We start from the raw sequence: 10585 nt of genomic DNA on the forward strand, positions 1-10585 counted from the left end.
TGCGAAGCAGTTAGAGGTTCCGACCCGGGTACAAGTGCGCCCAGTGGACCCGGAGGGCTGATCTGGGGTTAGGGCGTTCCCGTGGGAGGATTCGCGGGGTGCAGGGAACCGGAGCTGCACAAAGTTTCCTCCCGCGGGAGCCACCGGGCGCGTGTTGCGCAGGGAGGCTGGAGAGGGTCCTCCTCCAGGAATTCCTTCTCCAGAAGCTTGGGGCCCAGCCTTGGGCCTTGGTGGATGAAATTGCTACGTTCCTGATAGGAACAGTGTCTCTGTTGCAGCGTTTCTGCCCCATTAGCTAGCAGTCCCTTTCTGAATGTCCTGTAGCCCTCCTAGCTCAGTGGCAGGTGCTGCTGGGCCAGGCCCTGGCTAGAGGGCCACTAGAGAGTTCCAGAGAACCTTAGTCTACCAAACTCCACCGGGTATCCTTTCCCTCCCCATCCCACGGTTTCTTCTGTCGCTACCTCCTTAGCTGTATTTGCAAAAGCAGGAATAAAGGAAAGGAAAGGCACTGAGAGAAGTGACCTGCGACATCAGAGCCACCGAGTCCCTGAGTAACTGTTAGGACAAAGCCCTGCTTCCAAGTCTATGTGCTGCTCAGGGGGCACAGAATCAAGCAGCCCTGAGCACTTAGCCTTCCTGCTTGGAGGCAGAGACCAGGGCCAAGAGGTAGAGAGAGGCCAGCTGGAACCTTCCAAGCACAGTGCTTTGTGCAGGGGCTGCCCCCAGGAGAAATCCTCACCCCCCACCACTGAGCAGGTGAGGACTTCCTGGGTGGAGCGGGCAGAACCAGTGGGAGTGCAGCTTGGAACTTGCCCTCTCCTGGGCAGGCCTTTCACCCTTGGGCCTCCAGCCCAATACAAGAGGAGGGGACCATTGCTAGGCCAAGATCCCAAGGGAAGTGGCAGGAGGCAGAGAAGCACGATAGCAAGAACCTAGGCATGAGTACACCAGGTGCCACTGTTTACTAACTTTGGGTCCTAGGCACATATGACCTCTCCAACCCTCGGTATCCTCATCTATAAAATGGATTTCCTGTTTTCTTTGATGTGGTTTTGTGAGGATTCAATGAGCTGGCCTCACACACAGTGTGACTATTATGAGCTGAGCACCAGTCCGTGGGCCAGAGAGACAGCAGAGTGAGTCAGCACCCTGCCTGCCTGGTCATTCCTGGGGTCATCTTCCCTAGGGCCCTGATTCTGAAGGACGTGAGGGAGCAGATCCTATGAAGCAGCCAGGAAGACGGGGAGGTCCTGGAAGAACAAACCAGACCCAGGGTCCCCAGCAGAAAGGGAGATGCCCTCACTGCTGCCACCTAGCGGAGTGAGGTGGGGGTGCTGCACCAGGAAGGTTCTTTCTGCAGACGGGAGTCCTGAGGGAGATGGCTGAACAGCTTGTGGGCCAGGTGGGCTGGCGACCAGTCCTGACCTGGTCTCCTCTAAGGACCCCCTCAGCAGCCTTGGCTTTGGCAAAAACTACTGGCTTCTCTCAGAATGTGTTAAGTGCAGTGACTAAAATGCCCAAGATTTATTGAAAAGCAACATCAAAAGATTGATGAAACAGAGCTGGGCTGTAGCCCAGTGGTAGAGCATGCGAGAGGCCCCGGGTTCTATTCTCAGCACCCGAAAAAAAGCTAGTTAATGAAATAAATTTGTGATATAGCAATGTATGTCCTTTTTATTGACGCATTAAATACGCTACTGGCAAATCCCAAAGTACAACACTTTTGATGAGATATGCAAATACAATTTTTTGAGATACCTACAGCCACCCCATGGTGGTGTCACAGGAAAATGCCAGTGGTGCCTGTGTTTAGCAGACACAGGACCACTGTGGACTACTACCTGTACTCACCGCACAGGACATGCTTGTAACTGAGTGTAACTGAGGAGCTTGTAACTGGTGTAACTGGTGTAACTGGTGTAACTGAGGAGCAATAGAAAGGTCTCATTGTTCCCCATCCAAGTTTATAAACCCCGTGAATTGCATCCATGTGCCCCAGTGAGGCCAGAGCCCAGCCGAGAGACCACAGTGACACACACGGGGCCACTGTGGCCTCTTCTATCTTTGGGGACAGTGGATGCTATCTATCCCCACCTGGACTAGAAATAACCATTAGGACCTGGGGTATGGTAGCTGAATTTTCCCAGGGATGGCTTCTATTCAAATTCTCCAAAGAAAGCACTGCTGTTATTTAGTTTGTTTTTATCCTTCTACCAAAACATTGCCTTTGTTTACATATTGTATTTTACAAGGTGACCAGTGGTGTCCTGGACTTGGTGGCTCTCACACATCTGGCTGCTTCATTTTTCTCCCTGTGGTAATTGAAAGGGTGGTCTCATTCCTCCAAATATACACACACAAGTGCACATGTGTGCATACAGACATGCATGCACACACACGTGCAACATGAGGCACACGTGCACATACATGCATGCATGCAAACGTGCAACATGAGGCACACATGTGCACACACACACCTACCAGCTCTGGCGTGCACAGACAGCTCGGGGTACCCCCTGTGCATAGTACGGCTCTTGGTGTGGGTTCTGGCCAATCCTCCGCTGACTGGGATACATCCCTGCCTGGACCCACCATGGGACCAGCCAGACTGCTCTCCTCACCTCTTGCTTCCCTATTTTCTCAACAAAGAAGCTGGCCAACTCTGCAGGAGGTCCTCCTTGAAGCTCTCCGAGGCCATTTACCTAATGGCCTTCACAGACTCGGACTATTTTTAAAACCCATCCAAAGCCAAATTGAGCTGCCATTGTTCATTTTTCTCCCGAGGAGGTAAATGTGTCTTAAGCATGACATTTGATTAAGTAGCTAAGTTTGGGGTTTTAAATGGAAGGAAAATGCTGATTAAAAACATTACAAAGCTCTCACGTTTGTGTCTGTCCCACCTGCCCTGCCATGCCAGCTCCCCCCCACCCAAAGTCACCTTGTCTTCTCTAGGAGGTTAAGTGCTGGGGGCATCACAGCTGTCCCCAGGTAAGGCTGCTCATGGCCAGGTGCAGGCAGGGGCCAGGCTACCTGGTCAGAAGTGAAAGTGGAGGAGCTGAGACCTCCACTGGCAAAAGGACTCTCCCAGGACACACAGGCCATAGCCAGAGGCTGACCAGGTCTCTACTGCCCTACAATACACTGTGCACAGAGAGGAAAGGTGGTCCCTTGCCTGCTCCCAGCAGGTGATGGGCTCAGGGAACTCTCCTGTGCTGAAAAGCAGGCTGCCTCAGAGTGCAGTCTAGCCCTCATTCCAAAGCTTTCAGGATTTTGTGTTGATAGACTTGCCTCTTCTATTTAGGTGGGAAGGGATGAAGAGAAGGGATTAATTTGCATTGTAAAATAAGGTGACATGATTTGAAAGCAGTTCCCTGCCACTGCCTGGTTAGGCAGGAAGTTATGCGGGGGGTGGGGGGGGGTGCTCCTTTGGATGGGCAGATGCAGGCTGGGAAACCAAGTCAGGGGCAAAGGAAGCCCCCAAGGGGAAGGGACCACAGTGCCCAGTAATTCTTCCACTTCCACTTCCTAGTAACTATGACAAGGACCCAGATCTGAGGCTGCCTCCCTGCAGGTCTACCCCCTCAAACAAAGGTCTGGGATTTAAGATGTCTGTGTTAAAGCAGTGTCAAGAGTTGTCTCCACTGGGGGATGGCCGGAGGATGAGGACAGACAAAAGAGGAGCCAAGAGGAGTTGGGACACAGTGGCTATCTCAGGAAGACACCAGAGGAAAATCCCTCATTCCTCATCTCTTGGAATGGGGAACCAGAGAGATGCTGCAATTCACATAGCTCTCAGGATGAGGTTGTAAGCAGTTATTTGGATATTAAGGGCTGGGTGTCTGGGGCAGGAAGGACTCAGACACTTGGCTTCACTTAGGAAGAGCATACGAGAGTTGCCTGTGGCCCTGAATTTCACCCTTGACGTTTCTGCCAGGGGACCGTGTGCTCTTGGGGTTGATGGAGCCTGGGGTTGGAAGGCTGTGGGGTGATACTCACTGGGGGTGTGCAAGGGCATAGAGCAGGGATGTGTGAGCAGCTCACAAGGGTCTAGAGACCCCAGGCCCTAGGCAAAAGAGGCAGCTGGACACCTGCTGAGTCTACACTATCAATATCTCTCCTGAATCGATTCATAAACCACACCAGTCATTTCAGACTGGATTATGCTGTATCAATAAGCAGCCCCCAGGGCTTGCTGGCTTAACTCAGCAGGCCAATTTCTTGTGCATGATCACAACCATCAATAGCCTGCATCAGCCCTGCTCCTTGTTCTCTTCATTCTGAGACCCAACCTGGAGTTGCTGTTCTTACCTGGGACATCCCCAGCCACACAGCAAAGAATGAGGCATCATGGCAGAACCACACCACGGCCTCTGCATAGCTGTTCCTGAAAAGGGACCTCACTCAATTTTGCTCACATTTCGTTGGCCAAAGCAAGTTATGGCCACATTGATGCTGGCGTGGTGAGGATGTAACCTTACAGGGGACAGGCAATGCATTGGACAGCTGTTCAGTCTTCCACACGCGTCAATGTCAGGGGTCCAAAATAATGGGGGTCTCGTTTTCTCTGAGCTCCTAAACTTGACAGTCAGATTTGTGAGAAGGAAGGCAGTATGCTTTCTGGTAACCACCATGAGTTCACATTCCTTCCTCTACCTCCCAACCTGAGCACAGATCCTTGAATCTCAAAGCAGAGCAAATTCTGAATCAGACCTCAGCACTTGCTCAAGGTGTGAGTGCCTGCTGGAGTACTGGGTGTGTAGGGGCAGATGCTAGTCTGGGGGTATGAGGGGCTCACCCTGACTGCAATCAGGTCAGACAAGGCATCTTTGATCATCGAGCTTCCGCTCAGAGGACAGAGCTGTGAGCAGTCAATGACAATCGTCACCATCAACAGCACCATCACCATCAATGTCATCATTGTCACCACCACCATCATCACCAGCACTATCAACACAGTCCTATCACCATCACCATCATCACGTCACCAGCATCCTCTCTCCATCGTTTTTAAAGGCTTCGGAGCTCAGGATAAGTGGAAAGCCATTCTTAATACACCAAAGTCCAGCTGAGCCTTCGGTGGTCCTCTTCCTGGTGTCCCTGTCTTTGCATACAGTGCCATCAGAGCTTGTCACTGCCAGTCTAGGAAGTAATTGAGTGGAAAAGCCACTTCCTCTAATGAGGCCTTGTTGGAATTGCTGACCTCGGATTGGAGACTTCCTGGGCACGCTGCTGAGGGAGACTTCTCACTATGAGCAGCCCAATGCACAACGGATCCTCTGCCTGTTTGCCCAGTGTGGCCTGAAATTCACCCAGCGTGTAAGCTCAGCCCTCGTGGGATGCTTCCTAACTCCATGAGCTCACTTAACCACCACTGTGCCCAGAAGCTTTGTGCTGCAGTAGTAGCTGGGCCTATTGTTTAAATATTTATCCCCCAGCTGGGCACCGGAGCAGAAGCTGGCCACTGGAGCAGAAGCTGGCCACAGCCACAGAGTCAAGTGGCCACTTGCTTATTCCTGGATTGAGAAGTGGTTCTGGCGGTCTGGGAGAGAAACTGAAGCAGTCAGGGGTAGTATTGGGGAGCACAGGGCTGGGGTGTGAGGGTGCAGGGCGGTACCCCACCTCTAGCATGGCTGAATGCCCAAGGGCAGACACACAGGACAGCAGTGTTAAGAGACTTTCAAGGGTCTCTGCAGGGAAGAGATGAAAGCCCTCTGAAGTGCGACCCATAGAGGGCTCTGTGGGGACCCCTCTACCCACTCCACTCCCTCCTCTGAGTGGGTTACAAAAGAAGGCCTGGTGGGCAGCACTTGTGCTTGCACGACCAAGACAGGGATTCCACACTGTGCTAACTGCTGTGGGGACCGCTGTTTCCTTACACTCTGCTCAGCTGCTCCCCGCAGAACCATTGGATTCTAAGTGTCACCATTGCCATCACAGTCCTGTGACGTGCTCACAGCTGTTACTTTCTGGGTGGTGACTGAGTAAGAAGGTGGGCATGCATCTTCTCCCTGTCTTTCTGGGTGGTGACTGAGTAAGAAGAAGCATGCATCTTCTCCCTGTCTAACAAAACTGGGGGCAGGGGGAGAGATGCAATAAATGTTAGTCTATTACATTTTCAAACCTCTCTTATACCTGGGATGCCAGTAGCTCAATTCTGGCCAATGAGATGTTTAGCAGAAGTAACTCGATGGGATTTCTGGCAAAGTTCTTAGGGAAGGTGGCTCACCCTTTAGCGCACAGCTTCCACCTTTTCTTCCTGATCTTAGTCCTGACTGGAATGCAAATCGATGCAGGAGACAGAGCAATTATATTGTCACCATGAAGACCTCAGCGTGTAAGCTATACGCTAAAACGCCAGAGCCAAAGGACAGCAACAGGCTGGGCTCCTGAAGCATTGTGGACATCCTATGAACCCCAAATTACCTACCTCTAGAATTCTTGTTGGCCAGAAAACTAGACATTTCATCAGTTCATGCTTCAGTTTCTCCTGGGCAAATTGTGATCTGAACTTGACAGGGAAGGTGAGTGCTTACTTGAAGCATTTAAAATCTGAACACAGACCTTGGGTTCCTCAAAGTTCTAAATTTTCCCTGCTCACAATGAAAGTTATAATCAAAGAGGAGGTCAGAGGGAAATGTGGACTCAAAAGGCCGCGCGGGGTGATCCTCCAGGCTCTGCCTTAAGTTTTCACACCACAGCTCCACACAGCTCCACCTTGCACTCGTGGCATCGGGATGGGGGTGAGGAAGCCAAAGGATCCCTCACCCATCTGTCCCCATGTTTATGTACATTTCTCTGCATGAGGCGGTAAATGCTGGGCCCTTGGGGACTGTGACATGGGCTCCACCTGCAGAGGCTCTGGAGAGGCCAGGGAGACCGAGCAGGTGCTCAAAGCTGACCCGGCTGGGGCCATATCTTCCCGAATGAGCTCATGGAATCTCTCTTTATTCCAAGCTGTATAAAGCACACCAGGCAAAAGGCACTGTCCTTGCTGTGTCCTGTCGGGCATGGAATCTCCCGTCGCCGTGCTGGTTGAGTATGTGAAGGGGAGAGGCAAATCTCCAGGATGGACTGATGTTGAACGACAATCGAACCATACCAGACCACCATGGTTCTGGAATCCCTTCAAACCCAAATCTGCAGATCCTGGAGCCCCTTCCTTGAAATGCTGTGGTGTTCACAGATAACATAGGCACAGCCCCTCCTGGACTTCAAACCATTTATTTCGGCGGTACTGGGGTTTGAACTCAGGTCCTTGCGCATGTCAGGCAGGTGCTCTGCCACGTGAACCACTCTCCCAGCAACCGTATGTACTTTGCTTCATCTCTGTAACACTCGCAAAACCTAACACAATGCAAATAGTCATCATACCCTGTCATTTAGGGAGTAGTGACAAAAGTCTGTGCATTTTCACTGCAGACACAAGTTTTTCAAACACTTCCATCCACAGCTGGTTGACTCTGAAGGTGTGGAACCCTCAGACACTGAAGGCCAAGTGTAAGTGAGCCATGTGAACCTTCCATCCTGTTGGACCCTTAGTAATCACCAGTGTTGGTAAGAGCCCCTGTGGCTGAAGCGGAGGCACGAAGAATGGTACTCACACTCGGTCCTTGTCCCAATCAGCCTGTAGTTCTCCATGGACTCCACACAGTACCCAGCTGCGTAAAGTTCAAACACACAATTGTCCCTCAAAACCTCAACTAAGGGTCAACGCTGACTGATGTCCATGGTGTCAGCCCAGCACCTTCCTTCTATGTTCTCCCCTCCCTGCCCACTGGAGTGAATGCTGCTATGGATTTTTGGGGAGTCAGCATCTGGGTCGCAAAAGAAAAGGAATAAGACAAAAGCATGGGAACCCCTGAGCGACATCCACGCGTGCTTACAGCGCAGGAACTCATTCAGCTAAGATGGATCGTGTGCAGAGTGGCTGCTGAGTGCTGTGGGATGTCGGAGGCCTACGCCTCCAAGAAACTTGCTGGAAAATACAATCCACACCTGGGTTAGCTCTGCACGAGTGCAGCAATCAGCAGCTTAGAGTTAGTCACTCTTCCATCCGTCTGATCATTTAGACAAGACTTACCCTGTGATGGCTCAATCTGAGAAATGAGGTCTCTCCTCTCAATGTGTTTCCTGTTTCGTTCTGATGACTTCCAGAGAACGTAGCCAAACAGACACACCTGGGATCTGAGGCCAATGAACTTGGATTTTCTCCATGCCAGATTCCCCCTGACCAAACTCCAAGCCGCAAAGGTGCAGGGAATATGATTGTGCTGTGAGTGGACCTCTCTGCTGGCTGCCTCACTGGAGATGGGGGATGAGCAGGTGGTCTCAGCTGCCTAGTGATGAAGGTGATCACCAACCAGGGAGTAAAGTCCCAGAGGGAAGCTCTCAGCAAGCTGATGTTTGTGCTGGAGTGATCACCCTCAGGGTCCTCTCTTGCTCTTGGAGTGTCCCAGTATGGACAGAAATTCCACAGTGACTGCTCTGGTCCAGATCTGACTTCCTGGGTCCCTGGAGGGCTCATGTATTGGAAGGCCAGTTACAGCGAGGTGATATAAATGGTGGTGGGGACTTAGAGGCAGAGCCTAGTGAGAGGTCACTAGGGATGCTGACCTTGGGAGGGATTAACTGGTACTGTGGGCCCTGGTTGGCTCTGAGAGTAAGTTATAAACAGTGAGCCAGGCTGAGTGAAGTAGCTTGTGCTTATAATCCCAGTTATTTGGGAAGGCAGAGGTAGAGGCCAACCTGGGTAAAAAAAGTTAGCAAGGCCCTGTCTCAAAGAACAAACCCAGTATTACAGTGCACTACTGTAGTCCCAGCTATGTGGGAGGCACAGGAAGGAGAATCAAGATCTGAGGCCAGCCTGAGCAAAAAGCAGAAGACCCTGTCTGAAAAATAACTAAAGCAAAAAGGGCTGGGGCATGGCTGAATGGTAGAGCACTTGCCTAGCAAGCTTGAGGCCCTGAGTTTACTCCCTAGTGTAAGAAAGAGAGGGAAGGAAGGAAGGAGGAATGGAGGGAGGGAGGAGGAAGGGAGGGAGGGGGAAGGGAAGGAGGAAGGAAGGAAGGAAGGAAGGAAGGAAGGAAGGAAGGAAGGAAGGAAGGAAGGAAGGAAGGAAGGAAGGAAGGAAGGAGGAAGGAAGGCAAGGAAGGAAGAAGGAAGGAAAGAAGAAAGGGAGAGAGGCCAGCCCCTCCTGGCTCTGGCTCCCTGTTCTACCATGTGATTCCCCCCACACATGTCCCTGTCATCCACCATGAAGTGATGAAGCCAAGGGGGTACATTAGTTGCTAGAGCCATTGTCACAAAATCCCACAGCGTGGGTCACTCAGACAACAGAAATCCATTTTCACAGGTGTGGGCAAGGCTGCTTCCTCCCAAGGTCTCTCTCCTTGGCCCACTCTCTTACTATCCCCATGTGATCTTTCCTTGGTGTCCCTTCCTCGGTGTCTCTTCCTCTGCTTATAAGGACACCAGCCCTATGATACTAGGACCCCAAACCCATGAATTTATTCAACATTATTTCCAAATACAGTCCACGGAAGGTCAGAGCTTGGACAAATGAGTTTTAGGAAGGCACAATATCTTCCAGAGACATCAGCATTAAGGAGAGTCCACCTGAGAGTGAAAACCAGCAGGGGTCTTCAGAGCGAGGCATGAGGGTCCACGGAGAAACGAGCACACACGCTCATGGCAGTGCTGGTCACATCATCGAAAGGTAGACCACATCTGGTCCCCACCTCTCTGCTGCTGGGGTCGCAGTAGCCCAGGGGTCTGGAGCACAGTCTGTGAGCCCAGCTGCTTGGGCACAGACTTGGGCCAATGATGTCCCCTCTCTCTTCCTGACCCAAGTTGGAATGACGGTGGCACTGGCCTTAGGGAGTTGTGAGAACATGGGGGGCTCTCTGGAGTCTCCCATGAATTCTAAGGGCCAGGGGAAGTACAGGGATGTAGGAGACCTGTCAGCATCCCTTAGGCCCACGTATCTGTCTCTGTCACAGAAAGCGGGGCTAGCCAGACCAGGAGCTGTGAGGATGGAGGCAGCAGAGTCCCTGTGGTGGACAGACACATGCCCGCAGCAGGGAGGGCCTGGAGAGAAGCTGAAGTGGAGAGAGAGAGAGAGAAAGGCTGAGTCTGCAAAGAACCAAGCCCAGGCCTGGGTTAAAGCGGGTGGACATCACTGGCAAGTGCCAGGCCACTGAGGTGCTGCTCACTTAGCCACTCATTCGTTCACTCATTCATCCATCCATTCCCTGAGTGATGTGCCAAGTGCCCACCACAAGCTAGAGGGAGAAGCAGCCACACAGTACAATGAGAGAAGCTTTGGAATATACCACTAAACACAAGGGAGTAGCCACCCTGGCCTCAGCCTTCCCTGGCAACCCCTTCCCTGAGCTCAGATGACAGCACTGGGGACACCCAGGCAGCCTGCAACTGCTACAATCCAGTCTCTGTCCCGAACGACAGGACTGAAGGAGGAGAGGGAGGGCAGGCCGTGTTGGAACGGCCAAGCAGCCTGCCCCTGGGTCTGCCAGGTGGGCTTCCCACAGCCTACTCTCTGGGAAGATGAAGGCCCATCTGTGTGGCT

This window comes from Castor canadensis, chromosome 7 (genome assembly GCF_047511655.1).
Source record: "Castor canadensis chromosome 7, mCasCan1.hap1v2, whole genome shotgun sequence".
NCBI lineage: Eukaryota > Metazoa > Chordata > Mammalia > Rodentia > Castoridae > Castor > Castor canadensis.